The following is an 18,376-nucleotide window of genomic DNA, read 5'->3' as shown; positions in this document are numbered from 1 at the left end:
GATCTTCAAAAGTGTGTTTCGTAAATAAAATCCTGCAAATCATATTGTGGTTGTCATGAACAAACTACAAATTTTGATTTTAAAGGTTAGTGCACCATTACAGCACCCTGAAAATGTGGAATTAGATTGCATCAAAGACAAATTTGAGTGTTTACCTCTTGCTGTACTTGGAAGGATGTACGATGAACCTGTATGATTTCAGGAAAAATGTCTTGATAGGCAATCAGAGGACTGTCACTTATCTTTCTTATCTGCATATGAGCATGGCTTCCAATTACCTTTCCATGCAAGGAGCTTATGGTTGCCTGCTATGTTTATCTGAGTAATGTCACAGAAGGGCATTGCAAATCAAATTTATTCAGCAGTGTGTTGGAACTGGAGCACTAAAGAGAGGTAATAAGGATATTTTTAGTGATTTTAACAGGCTATAAGATGCTTACATGAAGTTCCAGCTGAGAATGATTATCAAATGACGATCCCTATGTACGGATAGAATTGATTAATGCAAAAACTGCCTGTTGTGCTTTTTCTCCCTTCAGCTAGAACAGTATTTGACTCTGTCAAGCATTATGTACACAATTGTGCAGCCTTGTCTTCTCTCTGCAAAACACCATATCAGACAATGCATGCTGTTCTTTGCTGATGTTCTTTATCTGCTTACAAGCAAGATATCATGAACGCCATTTCTAGAAGATTATGTAGGGCTCGGGGCATTCAATTTTGTGGAGACTACAAAACTCCTTGTATTATTCATAAATGGTCACTATGGTGATGATTTTCACTTTTGTCAGGTTCAAAGCAATATATACGCACTGTCATCAAAACACTTTTTTTATTTGCTCATGGGATGTGAGCACGGCTAAGCTAGCAATTATTGCCCATCCCTAATTGCCCTTGAGAACTGAGTAGCTTGCTAGGCAATTTCAGAGTTAACCACATTGCTGTGGGTCTGGAGTCACATGTAAGCCAGACCAGGTAAGGATGGCAGATTTACTTCTCTAAAGGACATTAGTGAACCAAAAGGGTTTTTACAACAATTGACAATGGTTTCCAGATTTTTTAAAATTGAATTCAAATTTCATCACCTGCTGTGGTGGGATTCAAACCCTGATCCCCAGGGAATTATTCTGGGTCTCTAGTCCCGTGACATTGCTGCTACACCACTGCCTCCCCCAGTATATGAAACAATGCTCATGTGGTCAACCTGCATAATTTTTTAACAGGCAAGCCATAAATTCAGGAGAGGAAAACTGGCCCAATGGGATTGCACAGACTCATCTCAACATTTTGCAGCATCTATATCACTTGCAACAGTCAAACATTCAATCACCAGTGCTTCAGGGGGACTTCAGTGAGTTTGAAAAGATAATGTAGAATGGGTCCTATTTTATAGGTAAGGGCAGAGGTAGTACTTGAAGGCCTCAATGAAATGAAGGAAGCTTCACAAGTTGTGTTTGCTGTGGCCCTCATCCAAACCCAAATTCCAGGACAGGGGTTATGTACATGGACTGTGGAGAATGAGTGCCTTTACCATTTCCAGTATAATTCTAATATTTACCCTGGAAGTAGACCAATAATGTAATCTTAGAGTAAACTAAAAAAGCACCCATGAGATTGGAGAGGTCCTTGGCGATTCTGATGAGTGCCATTATCCCATCAGGTCAATGACATTTGGACAGAGGAGGGGTTAACCTCCAATTCCAATAGAACTTCAAATCATTGAAAAATAAAGCTGGATGCCACTCCAAATCCTGATCTACCCTTTTGTGCTGTTGCTCTGCTCAACAAGCAGGAGTTTTAGGGTCAATAATTGTACCACTTGTATCATGTCATGCCATAGGTAAAGTCTGCTCTGTGGACCTCCATTAACCAGTAACCAATATCACTGGCATCTGCTAGGGGGACTTTGGGAGACCAGGTGGCAAGAACAACTGGAGCATGTCTCAGGGATTCTCTCATTGGTGAAGTTAATGTATTGGATTTCTTAAAGACCATAATGTGACTCTTTTAGAACAATCATGAAGGAATGATTCACAGACCAGTAAGAAAGTACCCATCTCTGTTCACAAGAATCGATGACTGCCGTATACTTAGACAGAAATGTCTAAGTATAGTAAAGTTGTGAGGAGGGTTGGGTTGGTGGGGGAGGGGGTGGGTGGTGAATGGAGTCTCAAGTTGAGGCCTGTCCTGTGCCTCTTGACAGGAGAAATACTGCAATGCATTTGGAATTGGAATAAGATAGCTTATTCCTGGCACAAAGGCAGGGTTGATTTTCTCCCCAAAATGTTGAGGTTGACAGACAATGAAATTGCAGGCAAATTCTCAGTAAGACCTTGAGGAATGTTTCTATAATGGTAATCCTTCCAATAGGCCCTCATTTAAGAATAGTTCATTAGAAAGAAATTGAAACACTAATACAAATAGCAGAAGGCGGCAGCATAGTGCTGTGCCGTGCTAGACATATTATACACACTACTCTTTAAATTAATACGAGCAATGTTCAATGCTGATTGCAGCCCTTACGTTTTTATTAGAAGTTCATGAAAAATAATTGAGAAAATTGACAGGAGCCATGATTTCAGTAATTATGCCTGTGTAGGAGTTAAGATAGAAAAAGCAACCCAGCATAATACATAAGAATTAGGATGGTTCAACAAAACAGCAGATGTATGCCCCAGCCAGGATAAGGGAGTGTGCTGCATGCACAGAAAGATCACATAACAATGTGGTTACAGTGAATGACGTAGTAACAAGAAATAAAAACCTACAACCAAAGACATCAGTTGATCACTAATATGTATAAAGTGATTAGTGGGCTAACTGTCTCTGTGTAACCTTGTAACTAGTGTAGCTGAGGAACCAGATGTGATTATGAAAATCATAGTTGGTGTTGATCTTCGTGCACGCATTGAAAAAAAAAGGAGAGATGATTGTTGAAATTGTATCTTGAGCATCAGAAGTTTGAATTCGTTGTAACTAAAATCACGTGATGTGTAACCACAAAGCTACGTGACTGTATTTAAACTGGCGATTTGTTTGCAGAAGTAGAGTTTACTTTGGACTGCCCAAGATGACTCTCCCTGCGTCACTTGTACATTAAATGATCGTAAACCATACCTGAATCTCCGGGGTGTTTTGATTTACAACATTAACTACAACATCTGCCACAGGACTCTGCCCCTGTGTCCGCCAAAGATTGCAGGAATAAGCTGGTGGTTGGGGGTGCCATGGCTAGGTCCCTTCACCCTTCTTGACCGTCCCCACCAACCCCAAAGAAAAAAGAATCTGGCTGGACCCCAGAGACATTTCTATAAAAAAAATAACATCACTCTCCTAATTTCTGGGATCCCGGGCCTCAGCCTTGACCAGGGCCCAAATCCACCTCTGTTCACCGGCTTTGCCTAGTGAAACCAATGTAAGTGTAAAAGCTGGATCCTAACTGAGACCTGGGAACAGAACCTCATGACACAGTACTCAATCCTTCTTTATGTCAATGGTCTATTTTGTGCATGCCAAATGGCAAGTCTACACTTACTCACATTACATTGAGTGGCATCAAATCCTAAAAGCCTACTAGTTATGGCCTTATCATTCTAGAAATATCATCACCTGCACCCTTTCTTCTTCCAAAGTGTCTAGAAGAAAGGAAGTCATGTTGCTTTTATTGTGCAAAAGACTTCTCAGACTATTTGTGTAATCCGTCTGACATTTTATTCTGCTGGCTGTCCTAATACAACTTCAATTTTACAAAAAACTAATATGATATCTGAATCTGTGGCAACAATAAGGCCAGGTCAATGCATTATTTTACGTTAGACTGATTTACTCCCAAGAGCAATTTTTGGAGTGCAGGCAAAAGTAATATCGGCTCCATTAATGCTTACTCATAAAAAGACTGCACATTGATGTACAATTAGTGAGTGCACTAACAATAAAGCACTAAGTACATTAAACCCCTAGCAGAGTTCAAAACTAAACTGGAACAGCTGAAAATAAAGTCACAATTTCTATATCCTACATAATTTATGAAGTCTCTACATCAAAACAAAGCACATTAAATGGTCTGTTTGAAAAATATCAATCACAACTTTTCTTGCATAAATGTACCTTGAAAATGCTCGCAGTGATGGCTTGTAGGCCAGATAACAAATGATTCTTGTATTATGTAAGCTTATGATAGCTATCTCATCCTGCAGAGATTTTAGGATTAAATATTTATGAAAATCATCTACTTTTCTAAAGTTCACAATCTTTTCAAAGTAATTTTCAAATCTCAATATTCAGTTTCTATTACCTATTGAGAGATCAAAACAATCTCAGCCAAATCCATTTCGGTGTCTGCAGTTATTTATGAGATTCCTATTAGCTATTGCAGCAAATATTTCACAACTAGGTACAATATTACTAGTTTTACTGTATATATAAAATAGTTTCAAATTTACTGTTGGCAGCAGATATTTTATAAAATTGCTACATATAGCCATTAAATTCAAATTTTTCATATATATGTAGCTTGCTTAGGATATACATATGAACGCCATCATTTCTGATGTGAGAAATAAGGGAAAGGTGGCTGGATCGGTGTTCAGTGCAATTAATATGGAGCGGAGGATGTGTCTGGGGGAGTGGGGGAGTGGGGGGTGGGGGGGTGGGTGGCTTACATGCTGTTTTCCCACCCTGATCTGACTGACAGTAATTTTAAATTGCAAGCAGTGTGGAAGTTCATGCCAGGCTAATGGGGTCCTTTCCAAATATGCAGATCTGGCTCTGTTGATTTAATCAGGGCCTGATCTGCAATTTTAACCTGAGGCCTGAGTGGTCAGGGTGTCGGGTTGTGGGAGTTTGCGGTAGTGGTTTCCCCATCAGGCCAAAAGGCACCAGAGTCACAAGAGGCCCAGTAAGCTAAATTATTTATTTATTAGTTTCCTTTGTGGGCCATGAGGCAAAAGAGTGCTCATCCAGACCCCACAAGGAAACCTTGGGCCTTCTCTGCTCCGGGATTCCCTCCAACTGGATTTTGACCACTTCACCTATCCAGTTACCTTGATACATAAGAAGATAAGAACATAAGAAATAGGTGCAGGAGATTTGGTCCCTCAAGCTTGCTCTGTCACTCAGTAAAACTATGGGGAATCTGGTTTCTGCCTTATCTCCACTTTCCTGCCTGCTTCCATAACCGCTGACTCACTTGTAGATAAAAAAACCTGTCTTACTCAGTCTTGAATATATTCAGTGATGCAGTCTCTGCTGCTCTCTGGGGTAGAGAATTCCAAATATTAACAACCCACTGAGAGAATAAATTCCTCCTTATTTCCATCTTATTTTGAAACTTTTCCCCCTAGTTCTAGATTTCCCCATGAGAGACAACGTCCTCTCAGCACCTGCCCTTTCAACACCCCTCCCCCTCAAAACTTCATATGTTTCAATAAGATCACTTCTCATGCTTCTAAACTACAATGGATATAGTCCCAAGCTGCTCAAATTTTCCTCATAAGACAACACCTCCATTCTTGGAATCAACCAACTGAACCTTCTTTGAACTGCCTCCAATGCAAGTATATCTCTCCTTAAGTAAGGAGACCAAAACTGTACATAGCACTCTAGGTTCAGGTCACCAATGCCTGTAAGTTGTAGCAAGATTTCCCTATTTTATACTCCATCCCCCTGGCAATAAAGGCCAACATTCCATTTGCTTTCCTAATTACTTGCTGTGCTTCCATGCTAACTTTTTGTGATTCATGTACAAGGACACCCAGGTCCCTCTGTACTGCAGCATTCCACTCTCCCTCTATTTAATTAATATTCTGCTTTTCTATTCTTCCCAACAAAGTGGACAACCTCACATTTTCCCACATTATACTCCATCTGCTGAATGTTTGCCCATTTACTTAACCTATTTATATTCTTTTGCTGCCTCTTTGTCCTCTCCTCACAATTTGCTTTCCTACCTATCTTTGTACCGTCAGCAAACTTATCTACGACACAGCCTGTCCCTTCATCCAAGTCATTAATATAGATTATAATTAGTTGAAGCCTCAGCACTGATCCCTGTGGTACCCCTCTAGATACAGTTTGTCCACCTGCAAATGAAGGCTCTCTGTTTCCTGTTAGTTAGATAAATCTGTATTCATGCTAAACACCATGATGAGCTCTTATCTTGTGTAGTAACCTTTTATGTAGCACCAAATCAAACATCTTTTGGAAATCCAGAGCATTTCAGCAGCAGATGAACTGGGGTAGTATTCCAGAAGAATATCTATCTGAAAGTGTATGGAGTTAAGGTTCATCTTTTGAAATATTCGGGTAGACTTTCACCTTTACTTCCTGGAGATCAAGCACCACCTTGGTGAAAGGAAGCAAGTAAATGCTGGCGGGGCTGGGGGAGGTGGATTGCAGCTCCTTATGGGACCCTGCAGATTTTAGAAAGAAAACCTGAAACATTTTGGAAGAGTAGCGTGGGCCTCCCCATCAGACTTCCCTTTTTCTCTCCGCCCAGCCTATGCTTAATGTCAAGGTGGTAAACAGTTTGCCCCACTATTTCTCTGCCAATGGTTGTACCAGATTCCCTTGCACTGACAAGGTTACATACTACAGGGATGACAATTATCCTATCCAGCAGGAACACTGCACATTGGACTCTCAGGAAATTATTGGCTCTGAGGCCAGCTGCATTCTGACTAAAATAATTCATCAAATTTATTTAAACTCGTACAATTTTCAGAGGCAAAGATGATTAGTAACAGTATACAGCAGGTAACATTATTAAGCATAATTTAGGATACAAAATTCATTAAACAATATGCTACAACTGATTCACCTTCAGGAGGAAACAGCCTTTTGTGGTCTCAGACAGAAACAGCCCAATAGCTTTACACCAGCAAAGTTCTTCAATTCCATGGAGTTGTTCATCATGAAAATTAATGTTAGCATTTTGTTAAGGGCCTACTCTGAAGGAAGAAGAATATCACTAATCTGGTTTAATTTTACCCACTGCTGATAAAGCTACCCATTGAGCAATTAGATGAAATATGAAGGTCAAAATGTTGTTTTTCCCTGTAACAAATCTTAGAGGCCCAGAAATTGGGTCATGTGGTGCCTGTTATTCAGACACAACGCAGTCTAATAAGGCCCCAAAATGGCCATCAGATTCCAACTGACTCAGCATATTGAGGAAATCTACGGCAGCAAGTGTTTGAAAACAAAGATCTCTGTAAGCCAACAAAAGTTCTTGTGTACAGAGCAATTGTCACCACCACACTCCTGTAGTGCAGTGAGTGAATCCCCTGGATACTGGGGATCTCTGTTTCAGGAGATCTAAGTGAGATGATGATTTACAGGTAAGTAGCTTATCATTTTTTGCATGCGATCTTTAGGGTTGCTTTCCCTGTATGCATTCCTGACCACCGTCGACTGTTTTGTGACAAACCAATGTTACAGTGAGGACCTCAAGCAGGAGTTAGGCCATTTATTTGCACATGCAAAAGCCTAATGTCTGCTTTAGAGCTGGTAAAGATACCTCTTGTTTCCTACTCAACCATCAACTGTCCCTTGAATCGAGGATAACGTCTACTCTGGGTCACAAGTTTCTGCCATGGGCCTTCATGCGGCTGAAAAGGCTGATTCTCAACCTATAGATCTTTGGACATGGAGTAGGATGTCCTGTGAGGTAGTGGGATCCGGAGCGCGGGTGTTGCTTCCTTTTCTTTCCTTCTCTGCTACCGCTCTGCCTCTGCCTTGGGAGTGCAATTGGTGATGGGGGTGGGTAGGTGTGAGTTAATCCCCCCAGGCCCCGGCCAGAATTTACATGCTTCCTTTTACCAGGATGAAGATTTATCTCCAGGCAGTAAAGATGAATAGGCCTGGACTGTGTATCAGCAACACAGTAGAGTGCTAGAGAAATCGCAACAGCAATTGCTTCACTGCATTAAGACAGTGGGACTCAAAGTGTAATGCAGCTTGATGGACAAGTTGTCACCATGTTGAAAGATCAGTAGCAAGAGTCACTCAGATATTAATGTCAATGCTGCTGCGCTCCACGGAGAGCTTCAAAGTGTCTTTGAAGCATTTTCTTTGCCATCTTCTTGATTGTTGGCCATTTGAGAGTGGACAAAAGAGCACCTGGTGGGGGAAATAATTTTCCGGTCATCCAGACACAGTGTCATGTCCACTGAAGTTGATTTTGCAGGAGTTTTGGCTGGATGCTTGTGGAGCTGGCTTAAAGAAGGACACTAGCGTTTGTTCGATGCTTGTCCCCAATGAATCCGGAGAATGCGGCCAGAGGCATTGCTGTTGCAATTTCTCTAGAACTCTACTGTGTTGCTGATAGACAGTCCAGGCCTCTCTAAATCCCTCCTGACCAACACAGACTTGCGGGCTGCTGCAACGCGAGCATTGGACTGAGCTTCCAGCATGTCCTAGTGCATGACCTCCTCTCGCAGCACCATCTCTGTGTCGATGACTTTTTTTTTTGCAAAAATATACTTTATTCACAAAATATCTTCAACAACATTTCAAACCATTTCAAAATCACCATCACAAAAATACAATCAGGTTCAACTTTTACAACGTGTATCACAAAATGCATCAATACAATAAGTGAATATTACAATCATTTGCAGACATTCATTTTCAGCTGTACAGCCCGAGGGGATTTAAACAGTTCCCAGTCCCTCGGTGCACTGTGGCAGAAAGGTCTTAGGCAGCGACCCTTCCCCATTGCACCTTTGCGGCAGCTGCCCCAAGCTTTAGTGCGCCCCTCAGCATGTGGTCCTGGACTTTGGAATGTGCCAGTCTGCAACACTCGGTCAGGGACAACTCTTTGCGCTGGAAGACCAACAAGTTTCGGGCAGACCAAAGAGCGTCTTTCACTGAGTTGATGATCCTCCAGCTGCAGTTGATGTTTGTCTCGGTGTGTGTCCCTGGGAACAGCCCGTAGAGCACAGAGTCCTGTGTCACCGCGCTGCTCGGGATGAACCTTGACAGAAACCACTGCATCTCTCTCCAGACCTTCTTTGCAAAGGCACAATCCACCAGGAGGTGAACAACGGTCTCTTCCCCACCACAGCCACCTCGAGGGCAACGTGCCGAGGGGGTGAGACCCCTGGCGTGTAGGAAGGATCTGACGGGGAGGGCCTTTCTCACCACCAGCCAAGTTACGTCTTGGTGCTTGTTGGAAAGTTCTGGCAATGAGGCATTCTGCCAAATGACTTTGACAGTCTGCTCAGGGAACCATCCCACAGGATCCACCCTCTCCTTTTCCCGCAGGGCCTCTAAGACATTACGTACTGACCACTGCTTGATCAACTTGTGGTCAAAGGTGTTTCTCTGCATAAATTTTTCCACCAGGGACAGGTGGTACGGCATGGTCCAACTACTTGGAGCATTCCGCGGCAGCGCGGCCAGACCCATCCTTCGCAACACCGGGGACAGGTAGAACCTCAGCACATAGTGACACTTGGTGTTTGCATACTGAGGGTCTACGCACTGCTTGATGCAGCCACACACAAATACACAAAAGTGGCCATCAGTATGAGGGCGATGTTGGGCACGTTTTTCCCCCCTTTATCTAGAGGCTTGTACATCGTGTCCCTGTGGACACGATCCATTTTCAACCTCCAGATAAAGCGGAAGATAGCTCGGGTGATCGCCACCACGCAGGACTGTGGAATGGGCCAGACCTGCGCCACGTACAGCAACAGCGAGAGTGCCTCACACCTGATGACCAGGTTCTTACCCGCAATGGAGAGGGAGCGTCGCTCCAACATGCCCAGTTTCCTTTTCACCATAGACACTCGCTCCTTCCAGTTTCTAATGCATGCTCTGGTCCCTCCGAACCATATCTCCAGCACCTTCAGGCCGTCAGCCCTGATAGTGAAGGGGACAAAGGATCGGTCAGCCCAGTTCCCAAAGAACATGGCCTCGCTCTTCCCATGATTTACCTTGGCTCCCGAGGCCAGTTCGAACTGGTCGCAGATGTGGATCAGTCTGCGCACCGACAGCGGATCCGAGCAGAAGACGGCGACATCGTCCATGTACAGGGAGGCTTTGACCTGAGTGCCTCCACTGCCCGGGATCGTCACTCCTCTTATGCCCGGATCCTCCCTGATGGACTCAGCAAAGGGTTCTATGCAACATACAAAAAGAACAGGCAAGAGAGGACAGCCCTGCCTGACTCCAGATTTAATCGGAAAGCTATCTGATTCCCACCCATTGATTGAGACTGCGCTACTGATGTTAGTGTAGAGCAGTTGGATCCAATTGCGAATTCCCTCCCCAAACCCCATTTTGGAGAGCACATCCACCATGTAGGTGTGCGATATTCTGTCAAAGGCCTTCTCCTGATCCAAGCTGATGAGGCAGGTATCCACACCCCTGTCTTGTACATAGGCAATCGTATCCTTGAGCAGCGCGAGGCTGTCAGAGATCTTCCTGCTGGCACAGTGCAGGTCTGGTCAGGGTGAATCACCAATTCCAGAACGGATTTGACCCGATTGGCGATGACCTTGGACAGAATCTTATAGTCCACATTCAACAGTGAAATGGGTCGTCAATTTCTAATTTCCTCCCTTTCCCCCTTGTGCTTGTAGATGAGGGTGATGGTGCCTTTCCTCATGGATTCTGACATGCTGCCGGCCAGGAGCATACTCTCGTAGACTACTAGCAGGTCTGGGCCGATCAAGTCCCACAGAGCCGAATACAACTCCGCCGGCAAGCCGTCGCTTCCGGGAGTTTTACTCTTCTCTAAGGACTCAAGGGCCTTAGTCAGTTCGTCAGGAGTTAGTGGTTTGTCCAGGCTCTCCCGTGTATTGTCGTCTAAGACCTCCGTGATAGAGAACAGGAAGGACTGGGAGGCTGTGCTGTCTGTGGGCTTCACGTCATACAATCCGGCATAAAAGGATTTGCTGATCCTCAAAATGTCGGACCGTGATGACTTTACTGAGCCGTCTTCTTCCTTCAGGCTGCTGATCACAGAGCTCTCTCTGTGTATCTTTTGGAAGAAGAAACGTGCGCATGTCTCATCTTGCTCCACGGAGCAGACTCTGGAATGAAAGATGATCTTGGAGGCCTCCGAGGCAAAGAATGAGGCTTGCTGGCTCTTCACCTCTTGGAGTTCCTCCTTGACATCAACCCCCATCGACTGCAGCCGGAGCAGATATCTCTGTGTCAATGACATTTAAGACCTTGTTCAAAATGCTTTTGTGTATATAATTCTTGATTGAAAGTAAACTGCCTAATTTCAATTCTGGTCCTCCACTTTAAACTCAGCAGGCTCCATTTTAAGTTGGAGTTACTTTAATAGTTTAATGTAGCTGCCTACCAAGAGAAAAGTACTATGATCACTGCTTGTAAAGGTCCAGAGTTTAGACTCTGGATGTCAAATGGCAGTAATTATGCAAATCCATTCATGGCCGGAAAATCGTAGGCCAATTTTCAACATAACACCAGTGGGAAAATTCCCCTGCAGGCAATACAGAATGAGAAAATTACCCCCATAATGCAAAGTGATCGTTCTTCATTTTATTTCATTGTATTTGATTTGATTCATGCAAATTTTCAGCTCCAGTTATTTTTTAATATGTCCAAAATATTTATAATGTAGGCTGATATGCAAAATGTTTCATTTAATGTTATTCTTTGAGATGGTTTAAGGTCAATCTTCATGAATTTTTCACCATTTGAAATTTACATCTGAAAAGGAATCTTTACCACATTAGAGAGCATTCCTGTTCTGGCAAGTTTACTTTCCTGGGAAGTCTCACTCAAATTAATCTCAGATGAAAGTTTGAAGTGTGTATAGGTGTAACATCAGATCAATGTAGATTTTATACATACTACAGTTCAAATCATTGCAATGTACTTTTACTTCCTTCTCATAAAAAAGTTAAAGGCAAAATAATTAGTGACTGATATAACAACAACCTATCTTTACATTGGCCAGGATCTTCCATGCCCACCGATGTCGGGAGTGCTTGGTGGCATGAGCGGACAATTTGGCGCAATCGGTTTCATGACAGCGTGAAACCAGTTTGCAATCAACTGCTCAGCCCACTGATGGTGGGTTGCGCTCTCTGCCATTGGATGTCAGGAACCTCATTGTAATACATCAGCATATCATTATTAGTCCTGCCCACCGGAATCATCCCGCTCCCTCCCCACTTCCCCCACACTCCGCTGGATCACCTGCCCACATCGGCGGGAAAGCACACTGGTTTTTGACAAGTGTGACGTGCAGAAATTGGGACTTACCCACCAGGGCTTTGCTCACATCGCAGACATCCGAGGAACAGAAGAGGCGAGAGCCCGGCAGCAACTGCACACTGGAGCAATGTCTATGGCATGCTGGGTTGACATGGCTCTGCTGTGAAGCAGCTCGCAGAAGTCGGATAGTCACCGTTGATGCTCACCAAGGGGGTGGGAGAGGAAGGGCTAGGATTGGCTGGGAGAGGAAGAGATGTCAGGGGGGGGTGAGGTGGGGGTGGGATGGAATGATAGTGTTAGGATGGAGTGAGGTTGGGAGAGGGCAGTGAAGGACATCAGGATGGAGTGAGGTTGGGAGATGGGAATGAAGGGTGTCAGGATGGGGTGAGGTTGTTGGGGGATAATGAAGGTGTCAGGATGGGGTGAGGTTGTTGGGGGGGAATGAAGGTGTCAGGATGGGGTGAGGTTGTTGGGGGGGAATGAAGGTGTCAGGATCAGGTGAGGTTGTAGGGGAGGGAGGACGGGGGAGGAAGGGGTAACGGGGAGAAAGAGGGCAACTGGGGAGGAAGGTGTAAGGTGGGTGGAAGGTGCAAGGGAAGGAGTGTGGAGAGGGAAGGGTGTCCAGGGAAAGAAGTGGTGCGGAGAGGGGAGGGTGTCCGGCACAGGAAGGGCTGTCAGGAAGATATAATAATTTTCATAATGTTATTGGGATTTATTGTAAAGTAGAAATAGTGAGTGTGTGTGTGTGTGTACGTGTGTGTGAGAGAGGAGGAGGGGGGGGGGATGACATAATTGAATTAGAAACAGCTTGTCTGAAGGTTTTGATGTATCAAGAAGAAAAGCTAGGTTTGAAATGTTAAGTAGGTAAACATGGCTGGAGTTTTAGTATGTGAGGTGTAAAGGGAGCATTTGTGTTTTTAGATTAGATTAGAGAGGTGAATTTCAAGGAGGTGGTAAGGTAAGGTGTTACACCTAGCCGGCAGAGGCTAAGCCAAACAAAGTATTTATTTTTCCCAAAGCTTACTGCTAAAATTAGTACTATGATAGATTTTTATTGTTAGAAAAGTAGAGTTGAAAAGACATATCAGAACAATGGGATTTACATGGAAAAGGGAAACAACTGTATAATGGAGATGAGGTTATGTGTAAGGGACAGGCATTTTAAGATCGAACACAAGTTTGAAAAGCCTCAAGTTGCTGTCTACAAGGAACCGAAGCTGAGGAAATCTCATTTTGAATTTGACTGTCCAGGGTGTGTGCTTTGCCTGCGTCTGTTTAAATCTATGTATTTTACTGTTGCCTTAATGGATGTGTAACTGCGAGTCAGATTAATTAGGAGATTTAAGTTATTATAGTAGCAGCTTATAGACATATGTATGTGCTTAAAATCTTTTTTATTAATAAATGTTTAATTTAGTTTTGTAAAAAACCTCTAAGCCTCAGTGGCCTCCTTTTTACTGAATTCAAATCCCGCATCTCGAAACAAATAGAAATTGCAAATAGTTGTGGCAGCTGCTTCAAGTTTCCCTCTGGGATTTGAGCAGTGTGGCATTTACCATCTTCCTGCCTTAACAGGGGTGCAGAGAGGAGAGTGTGTCCAGGGGGAGGAACTGTTGGGGAGAAGGGAGGGAGTAAGGGTGGAGGAAGAAGTAAGAGTGGAGGTAGCAGTCATAAAGGGGATAGGAGTAAGACTGGAGGAAGAAATGAGGCTGGAGGAAGGAGTTGGGAGGGCAAGGGACTAGGGGTGGAAGCAGAGGTATGGGTGGAGGAAAGAGTTAGGAAGGCGGAGGGACTAAATGGGTGGGCAGTCTTGGGGGGGCGGGGGGGGGAGTGTGGAGGTGGGAGGACTGCGGGGAGAAGGAGTTATGGGGAGAGGTGGTTCCGGTGGGGAGGGATTCTGGAGGTGGGGGGAGGGGATGCAAAAGGGGGAAGGGATATGGAGGGGGGACGTGCAGGTGAACGTGCACGGGAGGGGTCAGATAGGTCCATATCTGCTTCCTGGGGAGCCAACTGAGGGTGGGCGTGGTATGGAGGAAGGGTGAAAATGACCAAGGGCAGAGTGAGGCGGTAGGGTGAGAGGGTGAGTATTCAACTGTAACAGTAGAAGGGACGGCAAGGGTGGTTATGGGGACCCAGAGGCATACATGGACCCTGGGGTGGGAAGGAGGAGATCGGGGAGGTAAATGTGGATGGGGTGCATTTTTTGGGGAGGAAGGGAATGTGCATTTTCACTTGGACATCCCAGAAGGAAAAGGGTTGTGGCTGGTAGGTAACGGAGGGGAGGTGGAAGGTGATGCCGGGGGAAGGGACCAACTGTGATGGGGGAGAGAAAATGGGTGACCGGGGGAGGGCAAAAGATGGGGACCGCACAATGCAGTGAAAACAGTCCATGCTTGCAAAAGTGAAACAGGAATCATGGTGGGTGAGATCACGTGCTGCATGGGAATGTGATCCGTGAGTGGGTGGAGATGCAGGTCAGCTCAGATGAACAACTGAAAGTGAACGCCAGCAGGCAGCATTCAAAATGGTCAGGACATTGAGATGAGTGTGAAACATGAAGGATCCGAGTGCATGAGAGAGCGCTTACACGAGGCTTTGAGAGCCACACAAACACTTTTCCCTCCACAATCACTCATGGGCCGGCTGCTCCCTCTGCGGTGACGGGTCTTCTGGGCTGTTTATTTCCACTTCTTCACTGGAGGGGGAGTCCCCTTGGCTGCAGATGAGAATGTGAATGGAGCTGAGGGACTGGCTGGCTGAGGGTGCTGGTCCCTGGTCACAAGCTCCCTGTGAACCAAAGTGGAGATAATTAGTAACAAAAACAAAAATAGCTGGAAAAACTCAGCAGGTCTGACAGCATCTGCGGAGAGGGATACAGTTAACGTTTCGAGTCCATATGACTCTTCATCAGAACTAAGGAAACATAGAAATGAGATGAAATATAAGCTGGTTGAGGGGGGTGGGACAGGTAGAGCTGGATATAGGGCCAGTGATATGTGGAGGCAAAGAAGGGATTGCCAAAGATGTCACAGACAAAAGGACAAAGGGGTGCTGACGTTGGTGATATTAGCTATGGAATGTGCTAATGGTGACATTAAGGAGAGAAAGCAGGACAAGCAAGTGACAAATAGCCCTAGTGGGGGTGGGGTAGAGGGAAGGGATCGAAATGGGCTAAAAGGTGGAGATGAAACAATGAATGGAAATACATTTAAAAATAATAGAAATAGGTGGGAAAAGAAAAAAATATATTTTTAAAAATATATATATAAAATATATAAATTATTGGAAAAAAGGGAATCAGAAAGGGGGTGGGGATGGAGAAGAGGGTTCAGGATCTGAAGTTGTTGAACTCAATGTTAAGTCTGGAAGGCTGTAAAGTGCCTAATTGGAAGGTGAGGTGCTGTTCCTCCAGTTTGCGTTGAGCTTCACTGGAACATTGCAGCAGACCAAGGATGGACATGTGGGCATGAGAGCAGGGTGGTGTGTTGAAATAGCAAGCGACAGGGAGGTCCGGGTCATGCTTGTGGACAGACTGAAGGTGTTCCGCAAAGCAATCACCCACTCTGCGTTTGGTCTCTCCAGTATAGAGGAGACCGCATTGGGAGCAGCGAATGCAGTAGACTAAATTGAGGGAACTGCAAGTGAAATGCTGCTTCACTTGAAAGGAGTGTCTGGGCCCTTGGACAGTAAGGAGGGGGAAGTAAAGGGGCAGATGTTGCACCTTCTGCGGTTGCATGGGAAAGTGCTGTGGGAGGGAGTTGAGGTGTAGGGGGTGATGGAGGTTTGGCCCAGGGTGTCCCAGAGGGAACGGTCCCTACGGAATGCCGACAGGAGGGGTGAAGGGAAGATGTGTTTGGTGATGGCATCATGCTGGAGTTGGCGGAAATGGTGGAGGATGCTCCTTTGAATGCGGAGGCTAATGGGGTGATAAGTGAGGACAAGGGAGATCCTATCATGGTTCTGGGAGGAAGAGGAAGGTGTGAGGGCGGATGGTGCGGGAGATGGGCCTGACATGGTTGAGGGTCCTGTCAACCACTGTGGGTGGAAAACCTCGGTTAAGGAAGAAGGAGGACATGTCAGAGGAACTGTTTTGGAAATTGGCATCATCAGAACAGATGCAACGGAGGCGAAGGAACTGAGAGAATGGGATGGAGTCCTTACAGGAAGCGGGGTGTGAGGAGCTGTAGTCGAGGTAGCTGTGGGAGTCGGTCGGCTTGTAATGAATATTGGAGATAATTAGTGCATGGCAAAAGCAGGAGAAGAGGGCACTCAGATGCATTGAGGGAGGGGTGAAGTGGTGTAGGGTCCTCACGTGGGTGATGGCTGCGACCTCACTTTCACCTCAGGCAGGGTCCACATCCTCACCAGTCAGCCCAATGGCATGCTCCTCAAAGTGATTGAGGGGCCCAATGTGGGCCACTGCACCCCAGGTCTGGGACCTTTTCCTGCTGATGTGATCAGGCTTCTCCTGCATGATAACAGATGGGGAGAGTGAGCAGGACACATGGCACTGGGTGGAATGTTTGTGTGGTGAGCAGCACCATGGAAGGGATGAGGATGTGAGCTCGAGAGGATATGCTGGAGATGTAAGGATGTGTGTGAGATGTGTGGTGTTGTTCCTTGAGGTGTGAGATCTCTGTGGATGTGAGATGGGTTTGTAAGTGTGTGAGTTAAGAGTGATGGATGAGACCATTCATCCTGTAGTGGCACTGAGTATCTGTCCTCTTTTACAAGGCATTGGCACTGATCACCGCTGCCACCATCTCCCAAGCCTGGCTGGTAACGCCGCTGCCCATCCTGTGGCCAGAGCGGGGGTAAAGGACATCGAGGCAGGTCTCCATGGCGTCCAAAAAGTGTTCCATTGATGCGTCACTAAACCTGGGGGCTGCCTTTTGTGGTCATCTTCCCTGCAATAGCCATGGCCTGGAAGCACTGAGGTGTGTGTGCGCGGACGGAGGGGTGAGGGGGATATGTGCGGGCATTGCTTGGCATAGATGGGGCATGGGGAATGTGTGAGGCTGTGAGGGGTCTGAGGGCTGGAAGGCTGCTTTTTGTTTTACTCTTTTTTTAAATTTAAACACAGTGCTGGAACACAATGATTGGTCTTCCACCCAGCCGCCACTGTACTCGCCAGCCTTCACACTCAATTTGGGGTCGCCAGCCCCAACTCATATTTCAGCCTGCAGCATCCACCCACCACAACCGTACCCCACCAAACCCCCACCCCGCCCCACCAACTGAAAACCTGACCTGCAGGCAGACAGCTGGGTTCGGTGAGCCAAGAAATCTCCCGACTCAGCGAAGACGACCCAGGGACATAAATCTGAGCCAATGTCTTTAGAAGTAGAATCAGTACTTCACCAAATTGGACGTTCGACTTCCCACATGACTTGATGTCATCTGAAGATATTTTTTCTGCTCATGCACTGGTTAAAGTCTAATAAACTCCCCCCACCCCACCCCGAAGTGGATATTCTTCAGGGATAAGCTTGATGTGATTATTAGTAAACTATTGAATTATGATGTGTGTGTGCATGCATGAAGGGGTGAGGGAGGCATGGTGAAGTGGGTAAAGTGGGTGACAGACGGAACATTCCAGTCCAGTGCTCCATCCACCTTATTTGTGCCATTGATGGGGACACTGGATGCTGAGCAGAAGCAGGATTCAACCATCTTTTGTCGGGGCCACAAATTGTAGCAACTCTACCACCACCCTCAGCGAGATCAGTTAATCCTTCAGCGATCAACTGTCCAAATCTCTCATTTTCCTGGCATGTGCAGCTTATTAACTGCCTTCCTAAACCTGTTGACCTTTAAGGGAGCCCTGCCACTCTGAGGTTTGCCATTTCAATGTAAATTTGTTGGTACTTTACATACTTTTTGCTTAAACCCATTTCTGTAGGGTACTCACCATCAGTGATGAGTTGTATTGACCCTGTCTGGATTCGTGACAGCCCCGAAAAGAAGGCACAGTTTGAAAAACCAATGAGCTACCTGGTTTCTCAAGCTGAGACTAGGGCCTTGATTTTTACTTCTGGGAGGAAAGGCAGGAATGCAAACCGTGGGCCTGTCCTTGATAACCAGCAGGCAGGCTCGACCTAGTTTAACCAAGACAGCCAGGAAATCAGCAGGAGGCAGCTTCCTGGGCGCTAAAATCAAGTCGGATGGAGCAGCTGGG

This window comes from Cetorhinus maximus, chromosome 7 (assembly GCF_964194155.1).
Source record: "Cetorhinus maximus chromosome 7, sCetMax3.hap1.1, whole genome shotgun sequence".
Taxonomy (NCBI): domain Eukaryota; kingdom Metazoa; phylum Chordata; class Chondrichthyes; order Lamniformes; family Cetorhinidae; genus Cetorhinus; species Cetorhinus maximus.
The sequence above is the reverse complement of the archived record's forward strand: the minus strand, read 5'-3'. Positions refer to the sequence as shown.